We start from the raw sequence: 13,369 nt of genomic DNA on the forward strand, positions 1-13,369 counted from the left end.
GCCCGGGCCGGGGACAGCGCTGCTACCAGAGCAGCTGAGCTCCCGCCGAGCAGCCCGGCACTGCCGCAAGGTTTGGGTGCTCTTCAGGCTGGAGGGGTGACGGGCTGCGGAGCCGGGGTTTCCCGTGCCCCTCGAACAGCCCTACCGGGGTGTAGATGACCTCCAGCCTTGCCATGGTATTAGAACTCTGAGCCGAAAGGCTGCCGTCATCTTCTGCCAAGCCGGGCTCACAGCCGCGAGCCGCTGAGCGCGGGAGGAAAGATTCCCTGGCACCCACTCCCCCGGCTCATTCCCCGTCGATAGCCTGAGAGAATGGCTAAATTTTCCGAGCGGTTCTTTACCCGGCTGGGGAGCGCTGCTCTCCGCGGTCCCTGTGGCCCCGACTCGGTCTGATCCCTGATCTCGCAGAAGGCTGGGCAGCAGCAGAATCGATTTCGCACTAGCGAAGCATTTGCCCCCCTCCGCCTGCCTCATTTTCTCCCCCGACTACTAGGGTGCAGATTCTGTTGATTTTGTTCTTGGAGGGACTCAGATTTGGTCTCAGGTTTGAGGTGACAAAAATAACTATATGACAGGCAAAAAACCGAGATCGATGCAGGAGAAAAAGGAATAGATGTAATCAAGTACTGACAGACGTCAAAGCACTCAGACTGCTCACATGCCTGCTCGTTCAAACACAGCGTACATCAGATCTTCACACTTTGGCAACACAACACTTGTGCACACAGTAAAAGTAATTACACCATTTTAGTGTTATGTATGTACAGATACCCTGACTGTGCCCACAGAAATACAACCTCTAGAAACAGAGTAATGCAAAGATATTTGCAAAAGCTACATACATAGGCATGAAATACCTCACCAACAGAGTAAGAATACATGAAATTTTGGATGCAATTCCAAATGTATGGGTCTTCCCAGCCAAATAAATATACACAGGGTGTGTGTAAATAAGCACGCAGGCTTTTGTTGTGTCTACATAGATAAAATGCACAAATCGGTATAGTGGCCTTTTTGATATATAACAAATTTAGCCAGATTAAAAAAAACAAAACCAAAACCTGGTGTATTTATAGCAAGGGAAGCAAAAAATAAATAGCAAGGAAAACACAGTGGTATTTTTCTGTCTTGCACTTTTCATGGCAGATTTATCAAAATATGTCTAATAACTCAGACTGTGTATTTCTAAATCTGGCATCCTATATAAATGGGTTTAATATTTTGCAAATGATATGGAATTATCCCAAATCATCTTGAAAACAGCAGGTAGAATTAGCTAGTGGAATGTACCTTGGCTAAGAAAGATTCCCTCAGACACACTGTCTCTGTAATATACTGCTAGGCTACCCTAGGAAATTATCCCTGTGTGTGCCATCTGTATTAAAATGGTTATTAAGTTATGAACAGGGTAACATAATACTGATCGGCCAATTATACACCCTCCTAAAAAACCTCCAGGTCTCTGTTACTCTCTCAGTCAGGTATTGAAATAATAACAGTTTGACATTCAGACACCTTACAAAGGCAGCTGTGGAAGGACAGACAGCTATCCCTGTAAGGAATTGAGCTGGTGGTAGGGAAGTCCAGAGGAACGGCCATAGGCTCTTTGGAGAAATAGCATGTACAGACCAAACATATATTTATACTTCAGCTAGCTTAAGGGATCTCAGCATCCAAAAGTCACTGAAGTCTCAGTCTCATGCTTGCTGGACCCTGTGCCTCACATCTGGGTTATGCTGTCCCAGGCAGAAAGCTGAGCACCAGATTTGGCTCCCACCATGCTACCAGTCTGTGGTGGGGTTTGGGGAGTTTTGTACCTCAGTTTCCCCGCACTGGAAATGAAAACTAATTTTTCTCAGAAGGAGGTGGAAACAGATGCCAGTTAGATTGTGCTTATAAAATACTTTGAGGGCAAGTGTTTTGTCGCTGCTAAGTATTATTTATACTAGAGAGGCTCAGCTGTGACACACCATGACAATGGTATTTGAGTGTGTAGTTCCCAAGGCTCAAGAGCATTTTAGCTTCATAAGATTTAGTCTTTCCCCATTCCTTTTAAAAATTCAGACCAAACTTCCCACTGTTCACCTTTGTAGCAAGCTCCCCAAAACTCCCACCTGTGAGGAAGTGAGCCCATAACACAAGTCATAAAATTTGCAAGTCTGTCCTAGACAAGAACAGGGAAAAATTGCAGTGAAATAGGAAATATTGAGTATATTAGGGCCCAATCCTAGTGCTGTGGAGAGTAGCGTGAGCTTCATCACTCCAGTGATTTTCATGACTCCAGCTCAGAGAACTCACAAAACACAAAGAGGCTCACAATTTAAATACACATTTTTCTCTCCCTCATTGTAAAAATTCACATACAGAATCTGGACAGTTTCTTTGTAACAGCAAATCCCTTACCTGCAGTAAATAGTCATCTCTGTGATCACCAATCACAAATTGGAGTTAATCTAACACTTAGTCTCTGAGCAGCTTCAGAGAGATGACAATTTTAAAACCTAGCCATCAATAAATATCTGTCTTCTTACTTCTGCAAAATGTGGAGTTTCCAATGCAAAATCTGGTTTTACTCAGTGTCTAGAACAGTTAGAACTACATCCAGGAGCGTTTTAACATCTTAAGGCAAATTAGCAAGGCATTTGTGGAAAAAGAAGTTACCTATATCCCTAGATAGACTGTGAATACTGCGCTTCAAAATGGAGATGTCCTTGTAGGCAGAAAAAAATTACTTTTGGTTATTATAAGACTTTTTGAAAGTGTATTAATTACCTTTTATTTTCTTTCTGAGAATTAGTCTAACATTAGTAAAGGACTTTGGGTAAGAGACTACAGAACAACAGTTTCAATTCAGTTTTAAAATTCTCCCTTAAACACTTTAATTTTTTACTACTTTTTTTAAATTCTGTGTGCCTAAATTGCAGTGATCTGTCACTATTGCACTGAGAATAGAAGGACACTTTTGGGACAACATGTTATTTAGTTCTGAGTTTTTGATAAAACTTTTTCATCCAAACTCACCCAGACAAAGGGTAGATACAAGTTCTAGTGAAAAAAATGTTACTTAGCTACCCTGTCAAAATTCAGGAAAAAATACTAAAATCTTCCGCTACACAGTAGATTTCTTTTAATTATGGGAAAAATCTAGAGAGTATATGAGTTCATAAGCAAAGTGCACCAGAAATGACAGGACTGAGATCAGCTATCTCTGCGCCAACAGCTTTTCTGTTCCCACTTCATACACTAAGCACTATGCAGTATACAGCAACTGTGCATGTGTAGGTATACACATAAACATACATACAAACCTGTATATGTACATGTACATATGTAAACTCCCACACATATACACAGTGCATGTAATTGCAAAGCAGGCAAACGACAGAAGGTCTTAATTCTTCGGTAAGCAATTAATGCTTTAAATTGCTTGAGCACCTTGCTTCTTGAGCACTCAGTCAGCCCAAACTTTCCCATCTATCATACAACTATAAACCAGCCCTTTTTGGTCCTTTCAGGTTAGACTGTTTCAAGTGAATTTAGACACTGCTAAACTTAGATGCTTCTTGTGGCAGTCTCCTAAAAATGAACTTGGAGGCAGATGCTAGTGAGAACTTTTCCTTTGTTTAGCAAATCCTATAGTTCACCTAAGAACATAGGTTTCATGAGATGATAATCATCCCCAAGAAATCTGAATTAGGCAGCGTACGTTAGTAGGAACAGGAGGGAGCATGTCACGGAATACTTTCACAGTACTATAAGTTATGCAATTGTTTTTTAAGCACTATTTCCTGCTTCTCTTAAATTAATGAAATATTTTGTATTCATGAACAAGGTCTAGAAAGGCAAAGCAAAACTACCTCCCCCTGATTTTCACCTCTATCCCAGTTCTTGGATGGCCAGGTTCAGTACTAGGAACTCCCAGTTAGTTCTTAGTCAACGCATGCCAGAGGTAAAGCATTTTAGAGTTCAGTCTTCTGGATACACTTTGGACCCTGAGTTCCTGAGAACAGACTTAACTGATACCCCATGGCAGAGAATAGAGTTTAGTGCATGTATTATCTCAGTCAAACTGCTGGATGCTTTTTCGATCTTCTCTTAGGTATTGGGTATCCATTAATTTCTAGTGTTAAGCATATGGTTTAGGGAGATGTTTCCATCTTCACGATATAGCAATTGGCTAATGATGCCTAGTTAAAGTCTCCAGTAATGATGTGCTTTTAAAAATACATATGGAAAGACACATACATTGACTTGCGTTATAAGGACCAGTGAAATATACTTGTACATTGAAATATTATTGAGCATATGGCCAATTTCAGTGGCTGCAGGCCGGCCTGTAGTTTAGAGCAAAGAATGGCATATTCAAAGATCAGATTGCTTTTACCAGTTCTGACATTATTTTTCTGATTGATCTTAAGCAGGTCACACGGACTCCTTAGAAGGCTGTTTTGCCATCTGTAAAATGAAAATAACAGATTTTAGTTACTTTTCTAAGACTCAGTATGATCTTTCACTAAGACTTTCCATTAAATTCAACACATAACAATAAAAAGTTCAAGAACTGGATCTAGGTTGTTTTACATCAGCTGAGGCTTTAGCTCATGCAATTGAGGTAAATGTAACATTTCAAGACAACTGTCTGCCTAGAAGCAGGCACATTAGGGCAGGGTCTGTGTTGCATGCAGAAGAAATCAGTATTACGGAAACAGAGCTTTCTGAGCCACTCTGGCTAGCCAGCAGCACTTGGGAAATCCCCAAAGGACATCCCACCAAAGTCACTGTGAATCTCCTTGTTTTTCCTTCCCCCTGAACAAATCTGGAATTCTTGGAAGACACGTATTGAGTCTAGGGAGAAGCTGTAAGGGTACAGAGTATCTCTAATGGCAGCTTGCTCATAGTGATCAAAAGTAGTGACAACTGCATTGTCTACAGTGAACTTGGGCTGAACTGCCTGAGTTTTAACCTGCAAGTGTGTGTGGGGGTGTGCATGTCACACAAACCTATCACCACTGCTGGTATTTAGTAGGCACAAGTCAGTTTTCTCAATATAGCCACCAAATATTCGACTTGTCAGACAGACTGGGTTTGCCTCTGTCTGACCTTGTTTTGGTGCAAGGCAGGGGTGAAGGAAACTTGTCCGACGGTACTCGATGGAGATTACCAGGACGTGTAAACTGGCATTCCTAGTGCGCGCGGAAGGAACTCGGGATTCTAGCAGGAATCCTCTCTCCCAGCTGATGCCGAGTTTAAGGTTCCTATGTGGTTTCCTGCATCAGGGCACGCTCTCAAGGTAGAAGACTTCTCCTGCCAGTTGCCTTCAGCTGAGCAAAGAATGTAATCGGGTCACACAGGGCTTCATTACAGGGAATATACTCCTTTAAATTCAGACTCTTTTCCATCAGACACAAACCTGGTATTATCTTCTTTTTATCATTGCAAATAAAGGACAGGCTCATAAAGCAGAGGTTACAGACAATGTTACTGCAGCTGAAAGAGTAAATGAATGCTCACAGCATTTCTCTTTGTCTTACTCATCATATCTGGCCGTTGGAAGGTTGTATGGGGGGGAGTACAATAAGCTAGCTGCATTTTTTCTAATTTTCATATTGCAGAGATATTAGCTCAACAGAGCCAGTCAGCAAGTAGAATTGGTTGTGCCTGGGAAGTTTTGAACTCTCTGTTCTGTGAACCTTGAAGTTCAGAACCGTATCGGCCCCTTTATCACCTAAAAATCCCAGCCCTTCCTTTTTCTATAGAGGTACAGAAAGCTTGATTTTTGTTGGAAGTTAAATATTTTCAAGCTGTTGCAACTCCTGAATTATTGCTGCATTCTGCCATAGAGGTAGCTGCAGTTCTGTGCTGGGTGAGTGAGTCTTATGGAGCTAAACCTCACTTAGCAGAATCAGTATTATGTGGAAAAAACTCATTTGACTTTGGGGGAAAAGAGGAGAAAATATAAGTGGCTTGGCCAAGAAATGATGAAGGGGTGAGAACAATATAGTGATCTGAAGGGCACAGTCCTTCCAACTGGAAAGGAATTAGTCACATTTAAACAAAGCACTACAGGCAGGAATGAAGGGAGGCAAATAAGAAAGGAAATATTTAAATGGTAGCAGAAGGTATCCTCTGATAGGGAGGCCCATTAAAATGTGGAATTGCATCCCATAGGAATTCCTGATTTCTTGGAATATATATAAGTAGGTGGCATTAATAACAAGCAAATATACAATAAGAAATAATCTTGTGTTGGCTAAAGAGACAGATAATGGTCTAGCAGGCCAGCTGGACCTTTTATGATATGACACGATGCATACAAAACAAAGCTGTGTTTTCAGACATATATCAAATATCAGAAAACTCCCATCTCTAACCCTAAAGCCTATTCAAACAAAAGATTTTCATTTTACTTGAATAACAGTATATGACTTCAAAACAGCTGAACAAGACTGATCTTCACTTAGATTCTATTGTCCTTAATTAAGGCATACTGAAATTCAAATGGAATTTAAGCTCTCCACTGAAAATCAGCAAAATATTTAGACATCACACTTTTGCTGTTGGTCTCTATAAATGGAAAGCTAGAAACTTCTACAAGCATTTGCCATTGGTCTGACATCCACATAGCTCACTGGGGGTTTAGGAAATCCCATCTGTGTGTAGATGGCTCTAACAATGATTACTACTCATGAAAGAATCAGAAAGGTTTGAGTTCTTCTCCCAAATGATTATTTTTTAAACTGAGACTAACAGGAATGAGGATTTTTTCCACTGTAATTCAAATTAACCTATTGGAGCCTACAGCTGCATTGCCATATTCATCAGTCCCAACTGTTTAAAAATGCCAAGGTAGAGCCTAAATGGTGTAATTGGCATAAGAATCATGAGCACTTGTAATACAATGTAGGTTTGTTTTCACTTGTTTTCTCTTTTCTACTCTAAATTTTAAAGGGGATTTGGATATCTGACTCCTATTAAACATCTTTAAAAACATCTTAACAATGCAGTCCTTTGAGTCTTCTGAGAGCTGACAGGTCCCTTTTCAAGCCCCCACAAGCACTGGCAACATACTTTATTAAATGAGAACTGAAATTCTCATGCTACCACTTGACTAGGGAGCTGGAAAACCCAAAAAACCACAGTTAGGCTTGTGATGAAATACTGAACACTATGATATTCAGCACTAGCCTCCAATTTTCTCTATTGCCAGTAACTGAGGGCTGATTTTGCAGCACTTACATGGCTATCTACCCAGCTGAAAATCACAAATCTAATCACTTGGTTTCCAAATTCCTCAGGGTGCACTTACAAATATTCATTTCCAATCAATTTACACCTGCTAATATTTCTCAATGCTTACATGTGATCACAGAGTCAGAAGAAATGCCAGTGCTTACTATTTCTATATTGCAATAGCATAAAGAGGCTCTGTGCATAGATCACAAACCATTGTCCAAAACAGGCACAGCGTAAATAGGAATTTCTTTCAAGAGGCACTTTTAGAAAATCAGCATATACACATATCTTGGTTTACACCAGCCAGTTAGCTTCTACCAGGCTCATAATTCAGACAGTCCTCAAGGTTTCAGGGGTCCTGAAACGAACACCTTTGTCTGTCATAGGAAATGAGATATGTGGGAAGGGCTCACTCATCAAGTCCAAGTCTAGGTAAAAAGCAGAGCAAAACTGAAGAGTCTTTTTCTATGGGCTCATATTTGACAAGACAGAGGCTGCACACCAGCCAGGCTGAAAGAGCCTCCCCCCTCTTCCATGATAAGTAGGCATATAAATAAATAAATAAATGGCATCCTAACTGCACTGAGAACTCAATAAAACAATCACATCAAATATGAGGAGGTATAAATCTCATGTCTGCACAGGTAACCCACTCAATTGCTTTTATTATGGCTCAGCCTGACTCCATTTATTACCATCCGTGGCCTGGGTGAAGGATGTTTGCATGGAGGGTGGTCTCCTGGTGAAATCCTATCCCTGGAGCAGTGACAATCAGCCCATACAGAGGTGGATTTTGGTGGGGAGACCAAAGGCAGATCCATCTGTCTGCATGAAAACTAATCAATAACCCTGTAACTAGACCCCTTGTCACTGGGAAATGGACAACACAATAGTTCAATCCTGGAGCCACTGGAGAGGAATAGCTGTGGTTGGGGCATGAGGAATGACAGGATATATGCATGAAATGTTTGAGACATATAGAGAGAATATGTCTGTCCATACAGACATTGAGGAGGAGCGAAGATATAGAAGGAGTGTAGAGGGTACATTAATATATATAGGCAGATTTGAAAGGTTGATGTGCTCAGAGGTGGGTGTAAGGAACAAAAAAGCCGAATTATACTGCATTTTTTGTACAGGACATTTATACAGGGACTGTAAGTGCAAGGCAGATAGGTATCTTTGGGAAAACGTGCCTGTTGGTTGGATACTACATATTGGTGTATGGTAGAGGGCACGTGTCTCTGAGCAGGCACGTAGATGGTGACACAAAATGCTGCTCCGCAAAAGGAAGCATATTCAGGAGTTCAGTGCAGTCAGGGAAGGATATTCCTTTGTCCTTTGTCTGGCTTGGGATTTATGTGTGTACTAGTTTTGACAGAGAGGAGGAAGAGTGATGTGCCAAAAGCATGAGCTAACAGACTGTGAGTGCCCAGATACACTTCCCAGAAAATGCTATATATGAAACATTTACCCAAACCTCACTGTTAATTCAGGAAGGGAGATTCTGGTGGCTTGTCTCTGCCTCTATGAAAAATAGAAATAGGACATTTCTTGCTTTTGTCATCCTTTAGCTCTGCAGTTCCTGTAGCATTTCTAAAACCTGCACAGCATACTGTTCCCCAGGCTTCTAGCAATTCCCTAACACATGCACACATACCCAGGTAGGATGGAGTTTGCCTCTAATAATTCTTCACTCCTGGGAGAAAATTTACTATTCTTATATTTATCTCTATTTTCAACAGATCCTCTCCCTTTCAAGGTAAGAATTCTTCCCTCTCTTATGGTTCCAAGGCATAAGGATTAAATAGCCATCTCTGCTTGGAAGACAAATTGCTTCAAGATTAGTGATCAGCTCTGCTCAAAATGCCCATCACTGTATTTCATTTGAGAAGGGTGGTACCCATGTTTTGCAACCAGACTGATGTTTGCTTGTTAATTTACACAAGAAAAAGCAGGGACTGCAACCAGACAACAAAGTCACAAAAGAAACCCTCATGTATCTGTCAGACAGGATGCCCTGTACCACCTCTAGTTCCAGGGTAGTTTGCATAGTTCTGGCAACAAAAAGAGCACTCATTTCATTGGTCAGGAAGGAATAATATCACAGCCCTTTGATTCCCAAAATCAATCCTCATTTGTTTCAAGCTGGGCGAAAATACAACAGCAGCATCATTATCCCACTGCTCACTCTCAAGCTCTCACTTTAAAATTTCACTAGATTCTTTGAGCACTAAGATTTGGGCTCTTCTTAAAGGGATTACTACCTTTCAATATACCCATGTTTCTCTAAAAATACTTTTAAGAACAAGTTTTGGTCATCTGCCTCTACAAAGAAAGACCACAGCATGATGTAGCTAGGTAATAGTGCCTGCTGTTAATATTTGCCTAAATTTAGGCCACTTCTTGGTTGTTTAACTGCAGACATTTGAACTTGAAAAATTAAAAACTTATACATAAATTACACATACACAAAAAATATATATTAATTTATAAAATCAATATGAATGGAGGGGATGTATAAGAGAAGAGAAAAGGGAGGAATAACATTTCTGAAGAAAAGGATATCATGTTTGCAAACTGAGTGCATGGGGAAGTGTATTTCAGGGATACACTATGTACAAACGTGCCAAGGCAGTGCCAGCAGAGGCAGAGTGGAAAATGTGCAATGTCCAAAATTCCCTTTCTCTATGGAACAAATAGCAAATTTAAGGTTTAAAAGAGACAATATTTGTAGTGCTGATTTTGACAGATGAGCCACAACATGAAGTTTCCAGAATAGGAAGAGAACACAGTTGGGTGGGGTTGGATAAGGAAAGAGCAAGAGATAAGGATGGAGTGAAAGGCAAAATCAGACCTGCTGCAGCTTTCCAGAAGGCAGTTTGGGCCACTGTGCCAAAGAAGATGCCGAGTCATTCAGTATTAACATCCAACTCCCTTATGTGGCTTTAGCAATTTCAGGCTACACGTGTACCTGAGTTTAGGGTCTGTGAATATGAAGGCAGACAGGATGGGGAGAGAGTAAGTGGATCTGGCTGCATGCAGATTCTTGTGAGGGGTGCAGGCTGGAGAGCAGGGAGGAACTGCATGAGTTTGTATGCTTGCACATGAGAAAGCACAAACAAATTTGTAAAAAGATGAATGCCATGATTCTAAACCCCCTTTGCAGTTTACATGAGTTTTTGTGAACTGCAAATATTTAAAGAAAAATACATGTTTATGGTATACCTATTGCTCTTCATGCCCCACAGAAAAAAATCAGAGAGCTGGTGGCAGAGGGTGACATGAAATGGAAGGGAGTGTGGTCCATTTCAGGTGGATATACAAGGAAATGCCCCTGGCACAGTGAAAGACAAGGGATAAAGTGATCCTGGGGAACACAGTCTATTGAAGCATGCATGCATGAGGAGGATGCCAGCCCTGTAAATGAAGCCTTAGCACTGCTCAGAGCACAACCTTCCAAAATGAAACCACTTTCTGCACCTCTTGAATATGCTCCAGGATCAGTCTGTGCACAGTGAAGTAATTTGAGCATGGAAACCTGGGTGCCTTTGTGCAGATAAACCTTTGAGTCTCTATTGTTCCACTAGACAATCTTGTCTGTAATGGATATTTGGGCGAGACATGCCCTATACCGCACGACATGTGTACAAGGAGGAGCATTGGGCATATCACTAGGGCAACATGTCCAGCTGGGAGTATAGACTTTTAGCAAGTAGGTATTATTGGTCCGCGTAAGAACTAAGAACAGTCTTATCCATGGAAACAACGTTGCAACTCTGCAGTTACATGCAGGGAGTCACAGTGGTGAGCAAAGGCATAGCAATACGTGGGACTCTGCACGGGATTCTGTGCCACTGCTTCCCGAGGGCCAGAGAGTCTTCTAAATGCACTGATGAGCTATGGCTCTAAGCAGATGCAGGGCAAGTCCTAACAGTGCTCATATCTTTGCCAGCAGTTCTTTTGGACAGATGTGGGGATAAGGTGCTTTGGGAGCTGTACCACCAATGTGCTGAGGAAATACATCTGGTGAGATGGGCAGCATCAGTAACACAAACAGGTGTGCAAGTGTGTATGACAAAGTGGCATCTGCTGAGATGTGTGAACACAAAACGTGTGCAAATACATATATAAAAGAAAATGTCATGCACAAATGTAGGGACATGTGCCTGTTGTGGGTACCAAGTGCGACCGAGGGAATGAAGGGTGTATATGGCATGATACATTTGTCAGGGAGTGGATGTGTTGTAATTCACCTGATATAGGATGCAAGAAGAGGATACCTGGGGATAGTGGGGGCAGAGGAGATTACACAAAAGGAGATATTTCTAATTATAGCTATAGTTTAATGCACTGGACTCTGCCCTTCTCTCCTCTCGCCTCCCCTTGCACTCTTTTCCTCATTACCCAGGTTATCTTGTTTGGGTTAAGAGGCCAATTTCAACAGACTATAATTGAAGAGTGAAGAGAATCTGATAAGATAAGGAAGGGACATCATTCCTCAAGGGATCAATAGAGGTTTCATGTTCCTCCTTCCCCTGCTGTGTCCCTAACACGCTAACACTCTGTGTCCATGGGCCTGGTTTATTTACTCTGCTTGTCTGCAAGACTGGAAAGGAAGTGTGGGAGTAGAATGGGGCTGTAGCCTGTCTGCCACACAGCCAGAGCAGGCAAGGGGGCATAAGGAAGGGACCACAGTCTCCTCTGGGACTCATGAGGAGGCAGGGAGGTGAGAAGCCTGATACCCTTCTGGCTCTGACAAGGGCACAGATTAACAAGGGAGGTGTTCACCTTTGGCTTTTTATCTCATCGTTGCTCTGCAATGAAAGGATATTGATAATTTTTCTTTATTTAGAGTTGCTTTCCCTAGCATCCATGTGCAGACAAGTTCAAGCTTTTTATAAGTACTCACAGGGCAACCTCTTAGGGCCCCTCAGGGTGACTGAGGCATAATTACCCCTTCCACGAGGAGGGCTGGTAGCTGCTCCTGAGTAGGTTTCTGTTAGTATCCGAAGTTCAGGCTTGAGAGACACAGTATCTCACAAGCTGTTCTTGTGTTTTTTGGACAGTATCTCACAAGCTGTTCTTAGTAGTTTTCTGGACCAAACTGGCATGTTTGGGATCAAGAAACATGAAGCTGTCTCAGCAGTGAATACAGGTCCTCGTGGCAGGGCTGCCAGTGCTCCCACACCACAAAGGCAGAGTTTGTTCCACTCCTGACTCATGCTCTTTGGCAGGAAGATGTGTATCTTACAGAAGCAATGTGAGATTGCCTATGTGAGATCCACAGGAACTCATGCCCATGTGAGATGCATATGAATGTGCAGGCAACTGGGGCACTGTAAAGAAGTCCCTCCAGGAGGCCTAGCCTCCCACATCAGGCAAGCTCTGTGGATGTTCCCCCGTCCCTGCAGCTGGCATAGGAATGCTCAGGCACAGGGAGATGAGCTGAGGGGTCAGGACACTACAGGATGCAATCCAGATCCCATACAACAGGGCTGGGCAAGTTGATGGAGAGACTGAGACACGGAGGGGTCTGGGGCTGAGATATCTTCTTCCAGCTGATTTCTCTTTTATTTTAAACACCCAGAGAAACAGACGCTGAGAGCAAGTCAGTCATGCAGTGAGCATGTGGCAGAGTTGGGAATACAACCCAGATCCCCTGACTCCCAACCTCAGGCTTTAACCACTAGACCATGCTTCCCTCTAAGCCACCTTGAACTTTCCTCAGTGAGGATGGGGGCTACTAAGCCTCTGTGGGCTGCAGTTTACCAAGCTGTCAGGAGTGTGCTCACTGGACCGCCTCACCAGAGACAGCCTTCCTCACGCATGCTAAAAAAGTTGAAAAGAAATTCATTTCATGGCCGGTGGTTGCTTAAAAAAGGCGATTCCAGCATATGTATGTGATAAATGTTAACTGTGCATTAATCGCATTAAAGAGGACCCTATAAACTTTTCATTTCTAATTAAATTCTGGCCGGTGATTCTGGCAAAGCCAGCTCACTCCGGGCCTTTGTTTATGTGGAAAATTAAAATGCAAATACAATGGAATTTATTTCCATTACTAGAGTGATATGCTGGGCTCCTCTGTTTAACAGCCTCCAATTATTTTTCAAACAGGTCTCTCTCCCTCTTT

The 13,369-nt window shown here is 42.2% G+C and overlaps 1 protein-coding gene across 1 annotated transcript in view; it reads left to right on the forward strand.

Moving 5' to 3' along the window:
• PAX2 (paired box 2) overlaps positions 1-13,369 on the forward strand; it is a 90,211-nt gene that overhangs the window by 5,974 nt on the left and 70,868 nt on the right.

This window comes from Geospiza fortis, unplaced genomic scaffold (assembly GCF_000277835.1).
Source record: "Geospiza fortis unplaced genomic scaffold, GeoFor_1.0 scaffold130, whole genome shotgun sequence".
NCBI classification, from domain to species: domain Eukaryota; kingdom Metazoa; phylum Chordata; class Aves; order Passeriformes; family Thraupidae; genus Geospiza; species Geospiza fortis.